The sequence below is a fragment of the Syngnathus leptorhynchus genome, chromosome 16 (assembly GCF_054491065.1).
Source record: "Syngnathus leptorhynchus isolate UIUO chromosome 16, UIUO_Slep, whole genome shotgun sequence".
Lineage (NCBI taxonomy): Eukaryota > Metazoa > Chordata > Actinopteri > Syngnathiformes > Syngnathidae > Syngnathus > Syngnathus leptorhynchus.
Window position 1 is genome coordinate 6,415,858 of NC_141210.1, and position 24,563 is coordinate 6,440,420.

Here is a 24,563-nt window from a genome sequence, read left to right on the forward strand (position 1 = left end):
TGATGATGAACTTTGAAGAAGATGCCAGTGATGCAGATACTGTTGGCGTGAACTCATTCTCATCGATTTGCCCCTTCAAACAATTAACTGTCTTTTAAAAGATCAGCCATAATATAATAAAGGAAACAAATTCGTAGTGTTTTTTATTTCTCTTTTGTAGATTTAATTTTAATATTTGATTAATTGATAGAATTTTCACCAAGATTTTTGGATACAAAAAATATTCACTAGCTCTCGTAAATGTTTTATTTTTAACATTATTTTTTATTTAAATTTATTAAAAAATATTTTCATAATATTTCTCAATACAAAAAATATTCAATCGCTCTCGTAATGTTTTATTGCTTAATTAAACCCTTCAGGTCCCTTGGGTTAACTTGCACAAAAAAAAAAAAAAAAAAAAGCTTCTCAAAATTAAAAAGCACTTTCTATTCTTCAGACTTCACTTGACAGCTGCATGTGATCCGTTTGCAGTTCTGTCAGCAGAAATCCCAAAAGAAATGGCTTTTGCGTGTCTGTCAACAGTGACGCTGCTTTCCAGTAATGGTAAAACAACAGCGGATTGTGTTCTCTGCCTCAGCAAGTGTTCAAATCACACACACACATGTTCCAAATCTCCACTTTCACCCTTATCTTGGAGTCATGAAGCTTTGTAATGCTCATCACCTTTACTCGCTTCAGCCTTTTGTTATTCTTAAATGGCTGCCCCATTGCCTCCCGTGATGTCACATTGACCTATCATGTGTTTGTCATCCCTCATCTGCTCTGGGTTTCTCTACCTCTCAGCATTGTTCCCACCGCTTGCTCCCCCCCCCCCTTACTCTTGTCTCATCCTTTCATCTCTGTTGATCTTCCACCTCATCCATCGCCTCATTTACGTCTTTCCCTTTGGCCAACCGCTGCTCAAACAAAGTTCCTCCAGAAAGTTGAAGAAGCGAGGCCTCGCACCAAAATATCCAGAGATACAAAAAAGCTTTCCGCTTCACTTCCCATCCCGAAAAACCGAATTATATCCGGAGGCCGGGAGATGTGTCTGTTATCATTACGATGGAACACAAATATGTACGATTTTAAATACGTTCCGAGGTTCTTCTAGTGAGTGAACACGGGAACGACGCAAGGACGTAACTGTCTTATTCCAATAATTGTAACATACGAGTTTGCTATTCCTTGATCGAGTACAACAAAAAAAAACAAAGATATTTTGCGGTGAGACAAAAAGGAAACATTTCGTCAACAATCCAGCTTCCCTTTATTCCCAGCCTCCATGTTTTCTTCTCTTCCCTTCCCTTCCTTCTCCTTGACTCGATTCCTGATGAGATCTTTTGTGACACTGCCACTGGCTGCCGGTTTCTCAAGCCATGTACGACGCACACACACCGGAATGCTTCTTCACAACACAAACTCCAACATGTATCCCGCATTAGGTGAAAACAAGTCAGCTGCATCACTGAAACATTTTCTTCGCCCTAACATTAGTGCTGAAGCCGTTTTATCATGGGCGGGTAGCAGGTCAGCCTCGCACTTTTCTGGTCGGGGTTTGAATCCTGGCTTACTGATTCCATAAATGTATAGAATTTAGTTTTTATGTACACTTATCAAAGATTGGAGCTTTTGTTATGATTACACAACTTAAAGCTGAGGCTGCCAATATAGCCATAAACATTTTGGACAAACATCATCTTGACATGTTCAAAACGTGTCATCACACTTCATTTCACGCAAAGGCATAAATCGATCGACCAAGCGACCTTCTTGCTTTTTTTTCGTCTCTACTACGAAGAATGTGCAGGTTGAAGCATATCGCTCCTGCATGTGTGACCACGCCAGATGGAAGACAGCTCAAATCATCTTGTCAGCATCTGCTTCTGGGAAATTTAGTCGATGTGCCGACCCAAAGCAGATGTTCTATTTATCTATGTCTATCTTGTGATTGGACCATAAGATGGATCGATATTAAGTAAAACAAAAAAAAAGAATAATAACATCTGGAAATTACTTCAAATGTACCTTGTATTTCAAGCTGTCCTCAGCCTTGGGGGGGGGGGGGGGATACTCTCTAGGAACAATTAACTGGCATTTAATGTAATGTAATTTCATGTAATTTAATTTAAACATGTGACATATGGCCAAATGAAAATGATGCACTCTTATTGAATTTGTAATGATGCCAGCAGCAGATACTCATAATTGTGTGCACACACACACACACCAAACCCGATGCACGCATCAAAGTGTTGATGGCATCTTGTAAAACATTGACATTCAATTTCTAAGGATGAATGTTCAGCTTAATATCAGAGAAGTCAACCTCATCCTTGCTAGGTGCACATTTTGTGTTTATGTGTTGCAAAGTGAGTGTTTATATGCACCCCCCCCCCTCTCTCTATCTTGTATCCAGTGAATGATTTTGCTGACTCTTGTGTTGTGTCTATAATCGCCGTGTCTATGTGTAGCTGCAACCTTTCCAACATACGCTTTGGATATCTTAAGTGTTTCTACTTTACGCAGATCTACTACGTGCATGCAAATCTTCCTCCACCTGCACATTTAAGAACACCATTCCCCCATTCCGGCACTTAACTTAGTGGCCCGATTAAAAATGTACTGCTTGGAGTGACAGTTAATCCATTGCTTCGGAAAATGCAACATTTCAATGTCTTTAGGCAAAATGAGCTTCTGTAACAGTGTTGGTAGATGGCGTCGGATGCGAGAAGAGCAAATTCTCGGGAGTGGTGCGATGAGTCATCGCTACAACTCACTTAAAGTGGAACGATTTACTTTCATTCACATTCTAAAAGGAGATTATATTGCAGTTAAGGTTGCTGCTAATAAACAGGACTACTATAAACCATTTTTTTTTGGCACACTGTCTTAAAGTAAATGTCCATAATTTGTCTTTATAGCTTCTAGTGTTTTACACAATATTATGAACTCATCCCAGCATATTTTATATTTCTTTTATATCAACCTAAAAAAAAATTTACACATGTACAATTGAACCATTTGTACATATAAATACAGAAATATGAATATTTGCTAAAGAGATCCTCTAACCAAAGAATATAGGAGCACAACGTGTCCAATTGAATGAGGCTCAATGAAACGGGAATTATTTCTCTTATATGTTTTAAACGCAGCAGTGCTTCGGTCAAACCAGACGCGGCCGATCTTCACACATATATCCTGAGATGGAAAATTACGATATGACACAGCTGACATGGCAAGCATCAACACAGCTGCACAGTCACCGACCGTATAAACTAACTTCAAAAGAAACACTTAGCACATAACACATATTGCATAATAGCCCCAGAAAGCTTTTATTTTGAAGGAGGCCCCACAGTGGTTGATTTTTCTTGCCGACATTTCGACTTTCAAAACAGCAGAGTATTCGGTCAGAACTGGTCATATTCTTCAAATGGCAATTGATGATTATTATTCAACGTCCCCCCCCCCTTGATTCTACAACTAAGACCAAAATTTATTTCTTAGATATATAAAAATAAATATGAAAGCCAGCAAATACATATTGCAATCACATACAATAATTGCAGTATTTTTTGTTATTATTTATTATATCATAAATATTCATTAATTATAATACAATTACAAATATTAAATATAAATATTAAAACATATGAATATTTATTAGCCTTCTTTTGTTCAGACAAATTATGTAGGTCATACCTTAAAACTTTTTTAAGATTATTTATTATTTATTTTAATGTTTTAATTAGTTACCTTTTTTTCTGTTTGGCATAGTTGTATTGACTAAAGTGTTCTCGTTCTATATTAAACGCTTTTTTAATTTGTGTGACTAATTGTTAGTTTTTAAGACATACAAGGTGTGAAATTAGATTATTTATTCCACCAAAGAGTGCAACATTTGGGAAAACATACCATACATCCATAAATACTCCTCCAGGGCTTGAACTTAATGTGAACTTCAAACTCTCTGATGACCTTTACAGAAACACATTTACAAAAGGGCTTTGGAAAGCCAGATTGGGATTAAAACCAAAACAGGGAGAACAACGAGCACTGCATTTTTCAGACTGGTCCACAAAAGTCGACTGTGATAAGAAAACGAGTAAGCAAAAGTGTGCGGGGAAGGAGGAAGGGTGTGTAAAGGGGTTGACAAAAGGTTTTGGGAGAAAGGAGGGGCAAAGTGTTGATGGCAATCGGGAGCGTGAGGAGGATAAATGTTGCCCCCAGATGGAAACAAAGGCATGACGAGTATGGAGGAGGCAGCCAATGCAGGATGTATTAAAGTCAATGTGTGCTGGGGATGGGCTGAACGGAGCAGATAAAAGCTACAGGACAAAGGCAAAGTGAAACCCAAAAGAATGCAGCATGCATGTGTGTGTGTGTGTGTTCTTGATAAAAACACCTGCATACCCTAATAGGCTTGTGCATCATTGTAAATCTCTGTCAGCACACATATACTTTTATTTGTGCTTCATCGAATGTGTGTGAGGGTGTGCGTGATGGCCTAGAATAGTAATGTATGCCTTCTCCTCAGCTGGGTTGATCTCATTGTGTCAAACTCAGTGCTTTGACTAATCACTCTGAAACAAGAGGACTCAGCAAACAGACATGCACAGCCCCTCAATCGTGAATCTATCTTGGTATTTTCCCCTACCAGTCTTTTCTTTTGTGTTGTCTTGTGTGGTTGAAGCTTTCCTGTGACTCGGTAAATGTTTGCCAGATGTTTATTTTGCTTTGTTGTTGCCTCTTGGCACTTTTTGTCTTATTAGTTTTAATATGATGGATGCATGGGTTCGTATGTCAGCCTCATAGATTTTCTTCTATCCTGTAACTTGTTGGTTTTGCATTTTCTTCAAATAAAATCATGGCTATTAAAGTCGATAAAATCACTCACACTGGATTTCATCTATATATGCTAAAATTACACTTTCGTGGGAAAATTTCAAATTTCCTATGCTCATACTTTGTCACACCCTGTAAACAGTTCATTATTCAGCTCTGCCCACAGAAATCTCCCATCATAAATCAAACAGATCATAACTCCAAATGTTCTCACAAGGTTCAAATTGTCTTTGAAAACAAATAATTAAGATTAAGAAGAAACCGAGCCCGTATTCATCAGCTAAGTAAAGTAACCCTTTATATGCTGCTGTGTGTAAATGATTGCATACAGCCAATGGGAAATTAATAGTCAATTACTTTGCCTGTCAAGTTTTGCAGACATCTTTCAATAACGTGTGAAGCAGGTGCATGACAGCTCCTATGTGTGTGTGTTTGGGTGGAGGGGGGTTGCCTAATGAATGATTGCAGTTCGACCTTTGCTGTTGGCAGCCTCTACTGGATTGTGTTCAGATCAAGATGGTGGAGTGTGTGTGTGTGTGTGTGTTTTGATGGATCATGTCTGTTTGCTTTGTGGTAAGCTAACACAGCCAAGTCATATCACATTAACACGGTTCCCGCCCTCCCCCTTTCTCCCAACGAGTGAATGACATGCTGATAAAGAGCGATTGGAAAGAATCCTGCTGGTGGTTAATTTCATTTCATTTCATCTTGCAACTTTACAGCAGCTTTGCCCGCAATGAAATGTGAGAGCATAAACTCTCTGCGCAAATACAATATTGAATAATGTAATAGTCGGAACAGTTTATCTGGTGTGTGTCTGTCAGAAGTGGTAAAAGTACTCAGACTGAAGTGGAAGTAGGAACACCACTAGAGCTTTACGTCATTCCACAGTGGGGAAGTCACGAGTGTTGCTTTTGCTGCTGCGGCTGGCAGAAGCAGGCTGAATTGCAATTCTTCCCCAAACCCGATTGGGGCAGTGTGAGCCACACATTAGTGCTGTCCAAGTGGAGCAATCAGCAGCTTTGGCAGTGCAAAAGTCGATTTTTTTTTTTTTTATGCGTTGGATGTTGTTTGTGTGAGAGTGCTTGGATTCAGCATCGAGGGGGCCATTCACACTCAAGTGGCCACAAGTGATAATTAGTCATTCACACCACTTATCGCCAATCAGCATCCTCCTTAGCATTAATTTAATGAAGACAACCAATCTGCAATCAGTCACAAATTCAATTTTGATTCACACTGACAAATCTTTGTTATTGTAGCTTGTACTGTCACTGTATCATCCCTGTAGCCATGATACCCATTTCACTTATACGTGTTATAATTATCTACATAGAAGGGGGGAAAACTATTAGAAACCCTCCACATCGAGGACACGGGTATTAATTGTGTAGAAAAACAAAATTTGCATGCGACTTTGTAGAAAGGCAGTCAAAGGCTTTTATTCAATTCCAGAGGGAAAATTAAGATTCACAAAGAAAGTGAAACCTATTTGGAACAAATTGTTACTCAGGAAGAGACTAAGAAAAAGAGGCTAACAAAGAAACACACACACACACACACACACACACACACACACACACACACACACACACACACACACACACACACACACACACACACACACACACACACACACACACACACACACACACACACACACACACACACACACACACACACACACACACACAACAACATGCTCATTTGGGAGTTGGGGCCTGGTCATCTCTTTCCAGGTCAGTGTCTCCACAAGCAATCACTGAAGGCCATCAGCAGTGAGCATGTGCACTTGCATCCATGATGGGGAAATAAATAGCCATGCATGAGAAAACTATGGCGGTCGAGGAAACATCACCCCTCCCTTTCCAGCTTTATTTGTGTAGTTTTACTTCTTTCTTTTCGTCTTTGCTGCTCTTACACCCACACACTAATACGTCCTATGTCATCAGGCATCAAGAGCAGTTTGTCACATTAGCTCCTCGCTCTCTTCTGAAGTGAGAGGGTGGGTGGAGGGGGGGGGGACAAGCGGTGTGACCTTGCTGAAGACCAAGCTTTCCGCATCTTAAACAGCCAACGTTTGGGCTAAGCCGAGTTTGCAGATGGTTGCGCTCCGCTTAGGCGGTAAGACAATTATCATGTTAGGAGCCGATGTCACTGCGGTCGGTCAGCGCTCGTCTCAGGTGTACGTGCGTATGCGTAGGTTCATTAATATTGAGATTTTCAAAGAGGAGAGCGTTTTCAGACAAGATGTCATTTGCATACATAATTACGGAAGACAAGATGCGGAAAAAAAAAAAAAATCAGCCGGGTGCAAACCTCTGCCAACGATGAATAAACTAAACGTGTCAATCTGACTCTTAAGCAAAAAAAAAAATAAAAAAATAATAATCTAACAACAATACATGTATTTACAGTATAGCTCAACTGAGAACACAGAGCTGAATATCATAAAGGAATCCATTTTTCAGGATTATCAATCAGAATAAATTCCTCAGCAAACATTTAAGTTCATTTGAGGTTCAACAAAACTAATCGAGCACGGGTTCGTGTCTAATAGAGGTAGGTTAAATAAGTCCATAAATTAAAAACGCTAACATCTGTTAGGAAGTGTGAACATCAATCGAGGAGTAAAATTAATTGAAGGACTGCAACAGATGCTTTGACGCTCGAGTGTTTCCGCACACCCGCTTTAGCATTCAGTTTGTGTGTATTTGTTTCCCGACAGGGTATGACAATGCTGATTGAACCAAAATCGGACAATGAATACCAATCTCTGCACTCCAAATTAGTTTCTCCTTTTTGTCCTTTTTTTTTGTGATGAGACTTTTAGTAGCGGCGGATCGACAGAAATTCCAAATATGCTTTAGGTGCCCTTCAAGGACAAAGCCTGCATCAAAACTTTGTAAATGCATTATTTGTTGCACAATAAATGTAAACTATAAATGAATATAAATTAGAATAAAATAAATTCTAAGTTAGGATGTGAAACCAGATGCTTCAAAAATACTATTTGGTTATATGATGCTTTTACATTTACGCTACAATTACATTTAGCAAATTAACAATACATTCCGGCGCATTCTCAAGACAGATACACGCATGTTAATTTTTTACTTGTCACTGTCCATGTTTGAGTTGACGCTGATACTTTTACAAGAATGTTATATGGACTTATAAAATGTACTGGTGGAGCTCACTATTTTACGACTGTTTGCTTTTGAATCTTTAATGGCATCTTGTTAAAGCTCTCTCTCCTACATTCCCTTCCATACCTTTTAACTTGTCAGCCTTTAGCCGTACTTGTTTTTGGTCCCTTGGATGTCAGAGCCACTATGGACACCGTGATGTATACATAAATGCAATGGGTAGAAACGTTTGGGGTAAAAATAGACGATATATAGGGTAGTGCTATTTGGATAGCAAGATTCAAATCATCCACGTTCTCATTTTTTTTTTTTTTTTTTTTTTTTTTTTAAACGACAGAGTACAAAGGACTTTTATGCATCGTTTTTACCCTGCGGGGAAGGAATACAGATGGTAAGATGCTCCACTCCTCTTTCATCCTTCACTTGCCCATCCAGTACCCTCTTTGTTTCTCCATCCCAAATTAATAAAGAAGATTAATTAGGAATGAAGATTTTAGATGAGTGCGGGAAAATGAGGAAATAAAAGGAGGGGGCAGAGAGTGACATACAGTAGTTTTTTTCAGACTGGCTGCAACAAATGTAAACCTCAGATGAGCATAAAAAAATATATTGTCTGCAGCCTACAACTACAATGTTCTGATTCATGTTCCATTTGTGGAATATGAATTAAACAGACAAAAGCCAACAGTTTTTATAGATATCAGAGGACGGCCATTTACCACTTACTGTCGACTGAAAATGACATCACAGTTGCCAAGTCTCTGGTCACAACCAATCACAACTCACCAGTTTAATTCATCATTTAATTAATTTGGATTTAGATGTCTGTTTTGCATGTCAGTCTCTTATCGCCCCCCCCCGTCCCCCCTCGGCATCTCTCTCTCTCTCCCTCGGTTGCTGTCAGTCTGCTGCTGTCTGTCGTGCTCCCCGAGGAGATACAGTACAAGTGTTTTTGATTTGGAGCCAACAAAAAGATGCATCCGACAGCAGCCGCTGTGTGTCTGTCACTCTTTCTTTCTTCCTTTCACACACACACAAACAAAACTCATGCACACTCACACACAAGGACACGTAGGTGGTGAGTTGTTTACTGCTGTTTCACAGCAGGTAAAATAAGTGTATTCCTACAAGCACTTCCAAATATTCAAAATTTATGCCTCTTGAACTTTTAATACATTTTGTGACCTTGCAATAAATACATGTATTTTTAAAAAAAATATATTTGATGTGAAGTGGAACAAAAACGATTTACCGTTTTCAAAATTTGAAGCAATTTTAAGCAGCTCTTTGTAATCTAACAAACCTAAATATGATATAATTCAATGCACCTCAGAACATTGATGTCCGAAAGAAAGAAACAAAGAAACATCTGAGCTCAAAGGAAAATAAAGGGGAAGATCACATAATAACGTTACTGCCGATTAACAGACTTTGATTCAGAATTCAAGAGGACTATTAGAAGATAATTTCTTCAAACATGCATTTCAATTCTGGCAGAAGAGCAAAAATTGATTAGGTCTAATTAAATAAGGGGGTGAAAATGGGAAAGCAATTTGAGCAAATTAGAGCAAGATGGAACAAAAAAGAAAGTGCACATTAATGGGCAAGTCAGTGAAGTTAGATCCTGTTTTATAATGCTATATTATGGAAATGTAGGCAAATAAACATTAGCGTGATTGGCAATTATATTCCAAACTGTAAAAGCTAACATTTCAAAGAGTGTATCGCTTTTAAGCTTAACGTGTGAAAAGAACATTACTCTGTAATAAAGATAAACAGGCCAAAATAGACACATTTAACTTACTCTTTGTAATATTATAGCAACCCGATTTTTTTTTTTCAATAAAATTTTTCATCGATTCATTCCTCAATATTTGACTATTCGCTTTAATTTGAGTTTCTCAATATTAAAACATGATTCCCCAAGCAAGGTTGACAATGAGTGCGGCATTTGAAGTAAAACTAGCTATTTTCAATTTACACAGCGGTGATACTTCCCACCTCGCACAACACCTCGGGCCGCCATATGCAAATATGACCCTGTTTCAGTTTTACACCTTTCAATACATATTCCACATTAAAAGTAGTCCAGAAGAGTCAAAAACAACCTTGGATTATTTGTCGATTGCATGTGTGCTTATAGGTGCTGTTTACAACTCATGGATGTACAATATGCGTGAGGCCGTATGTACTTTATGCCTTGAAATCTGTCACATCATCTCCATACCATATAAGGTCACGCATCACGACTCCGCCAGTTCCCCACGGCTTAACGTGCCGTTGGTAATTACATCATACAAACAACGATACGCAAAGAGACAGCGTAGCACGCGTGCACGTACGTATTACACGCACGCACATCAAACAATGTCATAATGTTATCGCCAGCTTGAGTGTGCGTGCACTGTTATATTTACATCCTGTTGATTCTTTGCCACAAAATCTTGAAATCTGGATTGATTATTCAAATCACATAGGACCAGGGGTGTCAAACGGATTTATTTTGCGGGTCTCATTGTAGTCATAGGTTCTTTTGGAGGGCCATTATGACTGTCAACCCAAATAAATGTATGAGCACCTCATTTTATACAGTAAAAGCTACAAAACAAACTGACAAATAACTCGTTTTCAAATCAGACGAGTATAAACTGGTCAACTATTAAAATATATATATATATATATATTATTAAAAGTGAAGACAATTTGCAATTCTAGTAATGACACGAATTTGATGCATAATTTGTCTTCGCGGGCCACATAAAATGATGTGGCGGGCCGTATCTGGCCCCAGGGCCTTGAGTTTGACACCCGTGACAGACTATTAGAAGTGATTTTCTCGACAGCTTTTATGTTCCCAAACTTCAAATCAATTAAAATTGCACATTTCTATCCTATTTTACATGAACAAGCCCCTGCAGTCGATCAAGTAAGCTAAAAAGGAGGAAATGACATTTGGGCTTTTTAATAGTGTCATTATACTTTGTTGTCTTGTTATTGCTCATGGGGGAAAACCAAAACAAAAAACTGATAAGCCGCTGTGTGTTTTGCGTGGATGCAGATGAATGTTTGCGTGTGTGCAAAGCTCTTGCATGTGCATCATAACGAGTGACACTGCTGTTTTGTTGCACAGTGATAAAAGCCAACACTTGCCCTGCTCCCGTATCTCTTAAAGGTATTCGCCTCAGTGCTTTTTACTTTCTCCTCGATTGTTTCCAATTATCTTTCTTCTTGGCTCGCACACATTACAGACTTTTAAAAGGGAAACGGCAGACTGCGGACATATTCGCTGCAGTCTTGAGGGAAAGTCGAAAAGCAACGATGCAATGTTGTAGCGACTGTAGCGCAGGCAGGGATTTTTTTTTTTGGTTAGGTTTGCATGCGATTCCTGATGAGTGACTCAGTCATTGGAGCAAAATGCACAAAAGTTGAAATTTTTTTTTTGTGTCGTCAAAACAAACCTTGGCATCAGCTAGTTTTGCCAGCCTCTCAAAAGCAGGGATACAATATTCAGGGTCGCTGTGTATTCAAATCCTCACAAGGCGTTCGAATAATTTTTACACAAACTTAGCCGAAAGGATGTAGCCAGCAGGGTTTATTCTTTACTGGAGGACATTTCATACCCCACAGTGCTATTCTGCAGTTGTTGTTTAGAGTTTTTATAAGCTTGCAATTCCCAGAAACACATTTGCACTGAACAATAGTGGTAATGTTTTTCTTTTTAAAAAAAAAATATTTGTTATTGACTGCTACAACCAGTCACAGCTCAGCTTCAGAAAACTGGTGAGCTGTGATTGACTTGTTATGACTTGAGACTTGACAATTGTGATGTCATTTTTGGTCAACAGCGAGTGGCATAAAAACAGGTGGCTTTTGCCCGTTTTATTAATATTCCACAAACATAACCTTAATCAGAACATATTTCAGCTAGTCGGGCTACACAAAACATATTTCAAAGAAAATAATTTGGGGGTTGATGTCTGCTTTAATAAAAATGCAAAAAACAAAAACAAAATCACAAGCAACGGTTATGACCTTTGACCCATGATGTGGAGTCAGACCCAGGTGCTGAAAAGTGCTTTGTTGTAATAGGCAGCAGGTGTGACTGCTTCCTCTTGCTCGAACTTTCCGTGCACCCGCCTTTACTCGGGCATTCGCTGGCATATATGTGATAAACGTACCATTTGGTATAGCTTGACTTGATGCCATCTGCTGCTGCTGCTGCGGTGTGACAGCAAAATAACTGGAACAGCATATGTGGTGTCGACATCTTCATAAAAGTCTTTCCAACCTCTAATTTTTAATCTCTTGAGAAGTGTACACAAAAACACTCCATCAGTTAATAGTGTTGTGCTTTCTTCGAAGTCTTCAAGTGTGACTAATAGGTTTGCTCTTGAAAATGCAATTAAACATCCGGCTTGATGAAGGGTGAATTATGTAGAACAAAAAAAGTGCAACAAAAAATCCATAATGAATCATCATTAGTACAAAATAGATAAAGACGGAAGAAGGGGGGCATTCCAACTTGAACGGGGACATTTACTGGGAAGTTAATTTACAAGGAGTCACTGGACCTCAAAACATGGATAGTAAATAGAAGGAGGGAAGACTTTGCCGCAAAGAATGAGCGCCCGTGTAATTAGTCACAAATAATAAAGATTTAGTTATCTTCGCCCCCTTTTGGCTCATGTTGCGGCACACACACTGATGCATCGTTGCTTCAGCAAGCCCACAGAGAGTCATGATGCGCTTGTCGGTATTGACTGCGCACGGACAAAGAGGTGTGACGATCAAGACATAATGAGAGACTGTGTGAAAAACAAATGACACCAAAATCGATTTGCAAGTGAAGATTTGGTCATTTATCTCCTGACATTCTCTCCAGCTTTCGGCAGTGGAGAAAGACTGATAAGCTAAGCTGGGAGGGGGAGGAGGTGGGGGGGCAGGTTGAGAGGGGAGAGGGGGGCATTACTTCTTCCACAGGCAGACCTGGCTAATTGAATCCAGAATCAACACTTCTCCGCACTGCTTACACATTACACATTTTAAGTAGCTCCATTAAAGAGAAAGCCAGCATTGAGGAAGTGAGTGCAGCAAAAAAAAAAAAAAAGCCATTTATTCCCATTAAGTGTTTAATATTTAAATGCATTTAAATTGTCCACATAATGCATAAGAATAATTGAGATTGAGTCAATATTTCTAAAGTTCAACGCTTTGGAGGTTTTAATAATCATCACAAGGAGACAGATATTGAAGGTCAAAGGTCATGCTCACTGTGACTCTACAAAACACATAATTGCCCTAATTATTATTATTATTATCAGTCACACTCGCTAAAATAAATATGACTAATACATCTGCAAACATTCTCAACTGCAACCGGGCATGCAGAGGTGACGATGCAATTACCAAATGTTTGGCGCTTACCACGTCGTGTTTTGTTTTGGTTCTCAGATGAGAAATGTATTTGATGAATAGAAATAAACGGAATGGTCTCCTAGCGACTGCTTGATGTTACTTTCATATCGAGTCAAGCCAGAGTAACATGTTTGAATGAGATACTGTTGGATGCGAGTCCAACAATGCTCAGCCCTACTTTGGTCTGCCAAGTACTTAGAAAAATATCTGGGTCTATTTAGTTGGCAAGCTGTTTGTCTTTGTTACGCAGCCACTTGCTCATTTTGGCTTTGTGCCTTGTTGCTGGCCAGGTATGGCGCAATGGACTTGAATGAGCTGGCGACCTGCTGCTGCTGCCGCCCACAGTTTAGGATGAGCTGGTGTTCTCTCATGGATACATTTGCCGTGGCAAAAAAATAAAAAATCAGAAGGAAAATTCGCACTGACTGGCTGGCACGACTTATCGACGACGTTACACACGGTCACGGATTTTTACACTTGACTTGGCCTAATTTGCATAAAACAACAAAATATCCCTTTCTATGACCTGCTCTTTTCCAAATAGTCTATGAAAAATTAAATATCAATTAAGGTAATCCACTTGAAACCACCTACACTAGAGTGTGTGTTCTTTTTGTTTAATGTATGTTGGCGAATATTGTTGTCACATACCAGGTCATATCCCAGACATTATTGATCACCTTATCGAGTAAATAATCATTAAACAACTCATTATTGATCTCCCCCAGCTAAGTGACATACTGAATAACAAACACCCCTCTAGTTCCTGTCCATCAATATCAGTCTTCCCTTTTATAAGCTGACATTTTCCAGTTGCTCCTAATCACTCTTCAATGTTCCATTGAGCCTTCCAATGTGATGCCATTTCAAATTTGTGTTTATCAATGAAATGACAAAAAAAAAAAAATATCTAAGGTTAGTGCATGCCAATATAACCTCCATCCATATATGTGACTTCAAGGTTACAAACGTGCAGGTGACAATGAAGACAGGTAGAGGACACAGATCTGAAGCAGCAGCTGTACGAAAACGACACTAAACGGGCGACACGTCAAGGTGACTTTTCGTTGGGTTGTCTCGAGCGCTTAAGAGCACAATGTGAGCAGGAAAGTCGCAGAGAAATAGTCAAGTCTTACTGGTGAAAGAAAAAGAACATGGTTGAAAAGGGGCTTTTGCGCTGTTGTGGGTGTGAACACAGCTGGATTACTTCCTGGTCAATAAATCTGTCCTAGTTCAATTAATTTCCCACGCATTCTTTTCAATCTAAAACATTAAATGATAATTCCCGCTATGGTGTCTAATGACACAACACATTAATTGTCATCATGACCAATCACAATGATTGACGTACGTGTCTAGTGACTGAAAAGCCAGCCACTGTCGGAACATTCAGACCACTGGCAGAAGTGGTAATTACAGAAACACAACGAGGTGGAACATTACATGTCAATTGAGTTAATGGAATTCTGGATGATTTTTTTTTATTTATTTTTATTTTTTTTTTTAAATCAGAATTGATCGTTTGGATTCTAACATGTGGTCACCATTGCACCACGTGCTACTGAAACTGAACAAAGTCTTGACTTGACTTGAAAGGGAGCAAGAAGAGAATGATGAAAAGTTAAAATGAGAAGACTGTAATGGTTTGAATATCTGTTTATGTGTGTGTGTGTTTCTTCTTGTCAGAGTATATCCACTCACTTGTCATCTTGTTTCTGTCACAGTGCTAAGAAAAGCTCTCAACAAGATGGCTACCTGTATTACTTGACTAAGAAGTGACATCTTCATATTATGTAAAACCGTGCCAGTGTTTAGAAATATAAATCAAATCATCTCAAGAGTCAATTGAAACGGCAGCGAAGATGAAGCGTTTGGCTGCTCATATCTCCAACGACCGAATCAAGCCTGAGGGAGCATTTCAACAAACGCAGCAATCTGTTCGCCCAATGGCATGTTTGAAGATGCGAGAATCTACGAGAGGCTTTGTTTCTTTCTAAGGTGAGAAATTGAACGTCGGTGGACGACGGTGACATTTTAATTTCATGTGACATTGATGATGCGTCACATGTGACCTCCAGGAGCGACACGGCGTGCTTCATCATGTCGTCCATGTTGGGAAAATATTAATGGAGCTATTGTGCACACAATACAACTATTTTTCTTCATGCTGTCTGGGATTATTGTTTTATTTTCTAAAGGAGGAATCCTGATCATTTTACATTTCTATACACTGGGTTCAAAGATCTTACAGTATTTCAATGCTCTACTTTCCCTTTTCAATATTTTTTTGTTCTCTTCTGGCACTCACTTGTGCTTTAACTCATCTTCTCTCCAACCTTCTTCCACCTTATGCTTTTCATTTTATATTTTGCATCTAATCCCATCTTGTTTCTGGTCTCTCCTGACATGACCCACTTTCCATCCAGCAGCAACCATCACTTAATTCATTCTGTTCTTTACAAGAAATAACTTACATTTGAAATATAATGAATAGCTCTGTTTGGATCTCATGTTAGTATTTGAATGTATTTATCAATTTGTTGGGTCAAAGGTATCAAAATAAATAAATTCATACATTTGAGGTCCTGAAAGACTTTACCTGTCATACTTTTCAATTGCACTCTTGTTCTTTTTTATTCTTTTACTCCTTCACCTCCGTTGTCCTTTCACATATCCCTTTTACCATATTTTATCTTTGAATAATTTCCTTTGACAGCGCTCAGCCCTTTTTATTTCTGTTAATCACCTGTCACTTCTTCATCATTTAGCAATCTCTCATTTTTGCAGTTTTAGCTTCCAATGTAATTCGACTCTTAGATAGTTGGTACAAAAAATTAAACGAGGGCGAATGAACTTTGAGAAAAAAGTTGCTCAAAAATAAGTCACATTTGTTCCTTCCGTTAAGGTCACATTGTTGCGTTCTTTGTCGACAACCTTGCCGTCTTAACAATCCCAGTCAGCGTGCCTGATTTTACGAAGGTCGGTTGTCCAAATTGAAGAGAGGAGTTGATAACGAGGATGCTTTGTAAATGACCTCCAAACAGTGTCACCTCTGTCAGCAAAAAAAAAAACACGTCTTGGCCCTATTTAGCTTCTCCATATCTGCAGCTTGGATCTATTTGCCCTTGCCCGAGTCAATAATGTGATTTTTTTCTAATTGATTTTTGTCATCAACAAATTACACGCATTATAAATACAAGCACATTAGGAATGAGACAAGAGTACAAATCAGATTCCATAGACAAAATTCAACAGCAGGACGAGTTGAGTTACGTAAGTAAGAGGAAATATTCTGATTGGCAGTTTGTCTGACTCTGCAATGTCTCTTTTGGTTATTCCTTGTGAGTGTGTCTGAGCATATTGCCAAACAAGTTGCCCTTGATAGCGTGCGATGGTGATATTTGAATCTCTTTGTTGCTTGATGATCATGCCAGACTCTTAAGTGCACAACAAGAATTAATGTCTTACTTCTTTCCTAACCAAAATGGACATACTGTGTTGATTTTTTATGGCAAACAAAAACATCTTTTAAAAAGGTGACAGTGCATATTTTTTTGCATTCAATTAAATGAGTTCCCTGGCAATCTCAGAGGAAGAAGAAAGAAAGAGTTTTTGGATTTGCACAATTAAAATCCATCCACACTGTCTTTTCCCTCACTCATTTTTTTCTTTTCTTTCAACTAACATCCTCCCACCATACAGGCACACGCACGCTCGTTCTGCTGAAAATTTATATTTGGTTCTTTTAAAATATTCATGTCACAGTCATAGTGGTGGAACCATGAATCATACATCTGAAAAAAAAAAAAGACTGGAGGAACAAGAAAAGGGAAGTCGGAGACAAGGGAAGGCATGAAATAAATGCGAATGCAATGATGGGAGGGATGTGAAGGTGGGCCCATCATGCAGTGACGAGGGCTGAAGTGCAAAAACTGCAAGATTACAAAAATGAAAAGAGATTTACAGTTAGAGCGAGTCCAAGGTAAAAAAGATTAGCGCTAGACATGGCGCAGGAGGAGCCGAAAAACAAAGGTCCAAAGAGATGGAAGGGGGAAAAAAAAAAAGGACAAGCCTGTCGAGTTAGGAAACAACAGATATAAATAGTGCATGAAGCTGAATGTGCACAGTGTGAAGAAATGGAATGTGAAATCACACTTTGAAGTTTAGAGCAGATCTATAGGTAAGAAAATTTGATGCCCTGTGATAAACACATTGTATTTTTATGTAGCTTTTTTTTTTTTTTTTACTCACAAATTAAAAAGAGTGGGCTCTGGGTTCTATCAATGTCTGCTTAATAATATATATATTATTTAATCTCAAAGTTGCAATGCTCCGGAAAGTGGAGATCAAAAACTTCACACAGCGAGTAAAATCAAATGAAAAACTAACTTGAGCAAGATGAATCGCAGTCTTACCTGCGGCCCAGAGCCTCTTGTCATCCTCGCTTCCAGTTGAAATCAGCTCAGCGCTTACAGTCACAGCTCCAATTCCACTCCTAGGACCGAGGTCCACGGTTAAGCACGAACTCCTTGCCATTGTCTCCAGCGTTGCCGGAGGTCCTTTGAGAGCTTCCCGATGGTTCTGAATGCCATTCTCTACAAGCTCCTATGTCCTGCTGAGTTAAAGAACGGCAGCCTGTAGTTTAGGGAACTCATTTTTGTCACGGCCTGCATCATCGTTTCCTTTGGCGGGCTATTATCACTGGCAATATCAATAAATGTATGTATGTCTAAATATTATATACAGCAGGGGTGCCCAAGTCCGGTCTTCGAGAGCCCTGATCCAGTCTGTTTGAGGTGCAGCTCTACTAGAGAACACCTGATTATTATCAGCTCATCAGCAAGCTTGAGAAAAGGACCTTGAGCTTGAGTTTTGAGGACCAGACTTGGGGACCCCAATATACAGTCAAGTCTACACAACAAACTGATGAATAACGAAAATTTCTAAAAATGCCCAATTTATTTTTAAAAAGATGAATGGTAATAAATCTTGCTTGCAACGTCTCTATAAGTGAAGACGATTTGTAATTTTAATATTGACACAGATTCAATGCAGAATTTGTCTTGGCGGGCCAAATATAATTACACAGCGGGCCAAATTTGGCCCACGGGCCACAGTTTGACATTAACAAATCAAGCTGAACTGTACTCACTCGGTAGAAAATACGAGTCAGTGTTTTGTGTTTGCATTGAAAATCTCTCGCTGATCAGGGTGGGAGCAAACGCGACAGTAAAACCCCAAGTGGAAGCAAGACTTCCTCAAGTGTTACAAAAGATCAGCGTAAGCTCATCCGTGGAAGAATGAGCAAGAAGTGAAAGGCCAGGTGAAACCAGGTCATCTTCTACAGATTCTTATAAAGCTTGATTATCTTCAAGCCATACTCACAGCGTACATCTGAGCATAGGTATGTTTCCCTCCCTCGCTCTTCTACCGCAGTCTTATTAATGCTGACATTCAGTAGCTGGCGGCTATGTGCTTACACTGCCCTCTTTCTAACTCTTTAAGTGAAGGCGGATCACAGACAAGGATAGCAAACACACACACACAGGCAAAAAGCAACATTAAAGATATCTGTCCCGTGAGCGTTGTTAAAGACAAACATTGTCTGATAAGCAATTCTCACACACCTCAACAGTGTTTATTGTGTACATCTATAGCAGTGCGTCTTCTTTGCTAAAGGCTGTGTGCTGTGTGCCTACCTGGAGTTTGCCTCTTTTGTACAATAAACAGTTTGTGTAACTAAAAGTCGACTCCAAAGCACTGAGCGGAAGATTTCATGGTCATATAAAAGTTAATAAAATGAAAACACTCAAGGGCTTTTTTTTTTTTTTACTGATGCCACAGAGGAATTCAGATTGGGGGATCTGCAAGAGGGAGGTCTGCGTGGTTGTGGGAGTGGTCACAGTTTTCTAACTTTAGTACAGAAGATGGAATGAAAAGGTGATCTATCTTGCGGATGTGACTCATGGATGACTTTTATGGAATGAAAAGGTGATCTATCTTGCGGATGTGACTCATGCATGACTTTTTTTTTTTTTAATCCTTAACTTTTTGATGTTGAAGCTCCTTGCAGCGTCAAGTGACCTTACATAACATTCACTGTATTGTACGTTTTCTCTTTGTAATGAAAATCTTTGGTTGGATTTTAAATTAGCGCAATAATGAACATTCTACTTTAGAGATTCCACAATTATAAATTACTAGATATAAATATGGCCTCTGGGCAACATTGGCATGACATCAGAAGAATCTGTGATCAAGTGCGTGCTTTGATCTTCATGCGTGTCATGGCATAACTGCTTTTCTGAATATGATTCTGCTTTAGATCTTTTAACAACCATCATTTTGGACCATCAAATGATGTGGAAAAAATGCTCACCTGCATATTTTGTTTTCTTTTTGGAGGCATTACGAGATGGCAATTCTTTAACTGCTGTGAAAATATTTATTATTGAGCAAGGCTTGCTACAGAGACAGGATGTGAGTGTGAATGCCTGCACGGCTCAGTCAGCATAAAAAAAAAAAAAATAGATATTTTCTAGTCACGTCACGTCACACAGTAGGACTGCCCACCATCCAGCTGCAACCATTTTTTTTGGAAGGGGGGGGGGCAAAAAAAGTACAGAAAATAAAATGATTACTGATTATGATTTACATCCAAACAAATAACCAAATGAAACTGTCAAGAACTTTTTTTGTTCACATTTTAACTGCAACATTTACAATTAAATGATACATTTCATACAACCTCCCCGTTCACAATATGAAAGCATCCCCAGACATCTTAATAAAAGGTGTGTGACATTCTTCTGTCAGAAATCACAACGGGGAAATGACTATAGCACTTTAATATCAATTTTGTATGGGTACAGTTCTCTTATTCAAATGCTGAAGTGCAAAATAAGGGTTACTCAATATAGCCAACATATTGTCAGTGCTGCAAATAATTGATGCTTCAGTAGAACCGCTAAACAGTAAAAAGTCAGGGGCCCACTCTAACAACTTTTATAACACTTCTACGAACCATTTTACATAAAAGCAATTTGCAAAATAGCTCGTCTCTCTTTGCGCTGAGTTCCGGAGACTCCCTCCAGAGCAGGAGATGACAAATTATATATTAGCTAAATTGCTTCACAAATTTCAGAAAGGCTCGCTCACAGACAGGCAGATACTCCAGAGAACAAACTTGGACTTCTTTATAGCTTTCATTTGTATCCTAAAAATCACAGTTTTTGTTTTTTTTCCACCATAATGCACAATGGACCTCCGTCAGCACCATGGACAGCGCTATACCAAATTCTCGACTCTCCTCCCAACTTTGAACCAATTGCCCCCACCCAGAAGAGCAGAAGGGTGTCCTCCCCTCCAAAAAAAAAAGTCTTCACCGGAGAGCTCTCTGATGTGAAGTGACGAATGAAAGGAATGATGCGCAAAAACGGAACAGAGCCCAGCTGAGAGAGCCGAGGTTTCATCAAAGTTGTCCCATGTGGCCTTAACTTGTGCAGTCGCTTGAAAAATCTTCCAGCAGACTCAGGGAACTCAGACAGAACTAAAAATGAAACACGTCGGTCGCTCCAGACTGAGGCTTTCAGCCCACTTACCTTTCCAGCTCACCATCTTTCAGAAAAGAAAGAAATCGCATGACACAGTCTATATTTGTGTGTGAATCACAGTTTAAACTTTAAAATATGATTCTACAACCTAGGTCATGACATCATATAAGGAAAGAGGATTTTGAAGACTTTTGGCATGACTGCTGTGGAGAAGGTTGATGCTTTGGGGGAATTTCAATATCTTTTTTTTTTTTTTTATGTAATCTTTTCATCCTCTTCACAAGAAGGTCAGCGGCCCCTTGAGGTGATTTGATGTTTTTAAAGGACTTGTTCTGTGAAAAGTGATGTGTCCCCCAAAAACACACACACACACGCACACGCACACGCACACACACACACACACACACACACACACACACACACACACACACACACACACACACACACACACACACACACACACACACACACAATGAGCCTCGGGTTGTATATAATGATACATAGGGTCATGATGTAGTTGTGGCTTGGAATTCAAAAGGATAAAGTGAAGTCAAATTCTATTTCACTACACAACACAGATGAGGTCAAAGAACAAATACCCCTGCTCCATCCGAAGAAAAAAAAATAGCCCCCGCTGAAAACAGATGTAGCTCGCTTCATTCAAATCTGCATTGACAGAGTACATGCAGATGCTCAACTGCATTGGGCTTTTGTTGCGCAGTTTTGTTGCCTTGTGGCCTTGAGCTTTTTTTTTTTTTTTTTTTTGTCCGTCTGTTCTCTTCATTGCCAGTGGTGGGTGGGGGCGGGATAATACGTTTAGGTTGAAGAGAAACTCACTGTGTCCATTATGTCTGCATGAAAAATGTCACTGACCAAAAGACTACATTTGCAAAGAAACACTTTTTGTTTTTTTTCAAAATGAGCCCAATTTGTACAAATAACAATTTTTATCTGAGTTCCTCCTCTCTCTCTCTTTCTCTCTCTCGCTCCGAGTGAAAGTGAAGCAGGTAGCGTCGCTGCGGCATGTTGCTCAAGGACGTGTTAAGCAGGACACATGACTTCCAGGTGGTAGAAACAACATCCATGTCCCCCAGGCAACATTATGCCACTATTTATGGTCTCAGTCAGGTAATATGTTATGTTCAGCAACTTTTCAAGATATCACTTTGTTAAACAAGCAGTTAGAATCCTGGTTATCAGCGATCCATTCCAGGCCTTACGTAAGCAAATTATATAACCACAAAATCTTGAATTATGTATCGAATAACTCTGGATTGCTTTTTTGGTGCCAAATTGAACACCAGTGTCTTAATCATATTTTGGAAAGCTCGAGCTCGAATTTTTTTTTTTTTTTAAAAGGTCTTCAAATTACTTACATTATCTGAATAAAGTAGAATAAATTACGATAATGAAACAAACTTGGTCTATTATTTGCGAATACGTCTTCAAATATAAAGGTCTGTGAATGCGTCAGACGTTGAATGCTAAGAGCCTTAAATTCAATCTTGTGTGACTTGAACATGCCCGAAGGTCGCACACACACAGCAAGGCAGAGCAATACCAATATTTTTTTTTTTTAAACTCTCTGCTCAGTGACACCTGCTATAATATGCACACACAACTGTCTAAGTAGTAATAAAAATAAAAGTGAAAGATGACACAGAAAAGAAAAATGATTGTCCCATGAGCTGAAGTGTCTCAAGCTTGACACTGCAGCAGCAATTCATTGAACTTTTGAAAGGTCGCAAGAAAAAGGCACAAAGTAGCAAATGTAATTTAAACATTTCTATACAACACAGGGATGTGAATCAAGTATCTATCTTTTTTTTACTGTGATTAAAAAAAAAAGACCCATGCTGACATTTAGGTCAGAATTGGGGTAATGCGAGTAGAAATCATTGATGTTTTATTATTTTGACATTTCATGAGATGCGGTTGGACTCAGAGTTGAAGTGGAAGGAATCAATGATTGGAAAGTCAATATGGATTATTACAGTGCAATTGTGTTTGTTAAAGAGCAAAATGCTTCCTGGGTGAGCAAGAGCAGATGGATTTAACAATTTTATGGAGCGGGAGATAGGCATCCAAGTCCCATGGAAAGGAAAGGAACAAATGAGGCAGATGGTAAATGTAGCTTTAGCTCAAATGGCAACATGATGCTCAGTTAAACTGACACGCATAAAAAAATAACGCATACAATAAGGACCCACATGTGGAAGAAAAGGTTGGAACAAGGCCACGGTGGAATGGAACACGTTCACAACTCTTGTCATTTTTTTTTTTTTTGCATCTTATTTGGGTTCAGGTCACAAAAGCAACCATGACCTCGGCAGCCCTATTCTTCTAATTCCCACAAAGGTACGTCGAGATGTTTCCAAGCCAGCAGCATCCCTACAGCATGTCCTAGTTGTGCCTCAAGGTCTCCTCACATTTTTCCCTGGAGGCAAGGTAAGGTAAGACGATAAGAAGATGCTCAAAGCACAGAAGCAGACGACGCTCAATGTGGAGGATCAGCAAGTCAACTCCAGTCCCTTCCCCGGATGACTGAACTCCTCACCTTATCTCCAAAGGGTGAGCCCAGAGGAATAAGCTCATTTCAGTCTCTGGGATCCACGATCTTGTCCTTTTTGGTTATTACCCAAAATTTGTCGGAGTGGAAACGTAAAGCAAGCGGGAAATTGAAAGCTTTGCTTTCGGACTCGGCTCGACAATCCGGTAAAGCGACTGCATCTACATGTCAATCTTACAATCCGTCGGTCGAAAACCCAACAAAACCCAGGGATGCTTGGAATGTCGAATAAAAAAAAAAATCCCTCTAAAATCGATTATTAATGTTGGTGTCGATTAAATTGATTAGGCTTCAATCAATCGATTACATTTCTCTGAAGCATCTGCTGAGCTTTTCTTGTTTCATACATTTCTCAAAGCTTTTTGATGTATCCAATATTTTGATTATTTAAATTTGCCACATTTCAAACTATTTTGGAAGCGGTTGCATATATTTGACATTTTTCTAATATAAGCAAGGATGCCAAAAATGGATGAAATGTGAATTATTAAAGCAGTAAAAAAAAAACAAAAAAAACCCAGATACAAATAAAAGCCGGTTGGCACGTGTATTTAGAATTCTGACAGGACAGCGGATCTTGTGAATGGTGACGTTTTATTCTAGTCGCTCTACATAAAGAGAGAGATAGCAAGAGAGAGAGAAAGAGAGAGATAAAGAGAGACAGTGCACAGAAGAGCTCCTGTGAAATTCACACAAAAAATATTGTTTTTACTCTTTATCATTTATAATTCTCCATGATAATGTATTCCAGTATGAATTTACAAGTGATGTTTACAGGTGTCATTTTCTAAGTATATTCAAAATAGTTCCTTAAAAGTCTTTTTGAGTTTACCCAAATGAACAATTTTTAAAAAAAGCTTTTCTTACAGCAAACCATAAAGAAAGAGGTCTCGTATCTTTGGAGGGTGAGCGGACTCAAAGGTCAAGGGTTGCTTTTTTTTTTTTTTTTTTTTCCTTTTGTCTTCTTCACAGTTGAAGTCCTGACTATACATGAAGGAGTGGGAAGAGAGAAGGAGAGCTGGTGATACATTTTCAATTCTCACC

At 39.0% G+C, this 24,563-nt stretch overlaps 1 long non-coding RNA gene across 1 annotated transcript in view; it reads right to left on the bottom strand.

The window, feature by feature from the left end:
* The window catches only part of LOC147044458 (uncharacterized), a 32,411-nt gene extending 14,183 nt beyond the window's left edge, over positions 1–18,228 (bottom strand). The window contains exon 1 of the long non-coding RNA XR_015068432.1: positions 17,813–18,228. This is a non-coding gene — a long non-coding RNA (uncharacterized LOC147044458). The remainder of the gene's footprint in view (positions 1–17,812) is intronic.
* Positions 18,229–24,563: the final 6,335 nt, after the last annotated feature.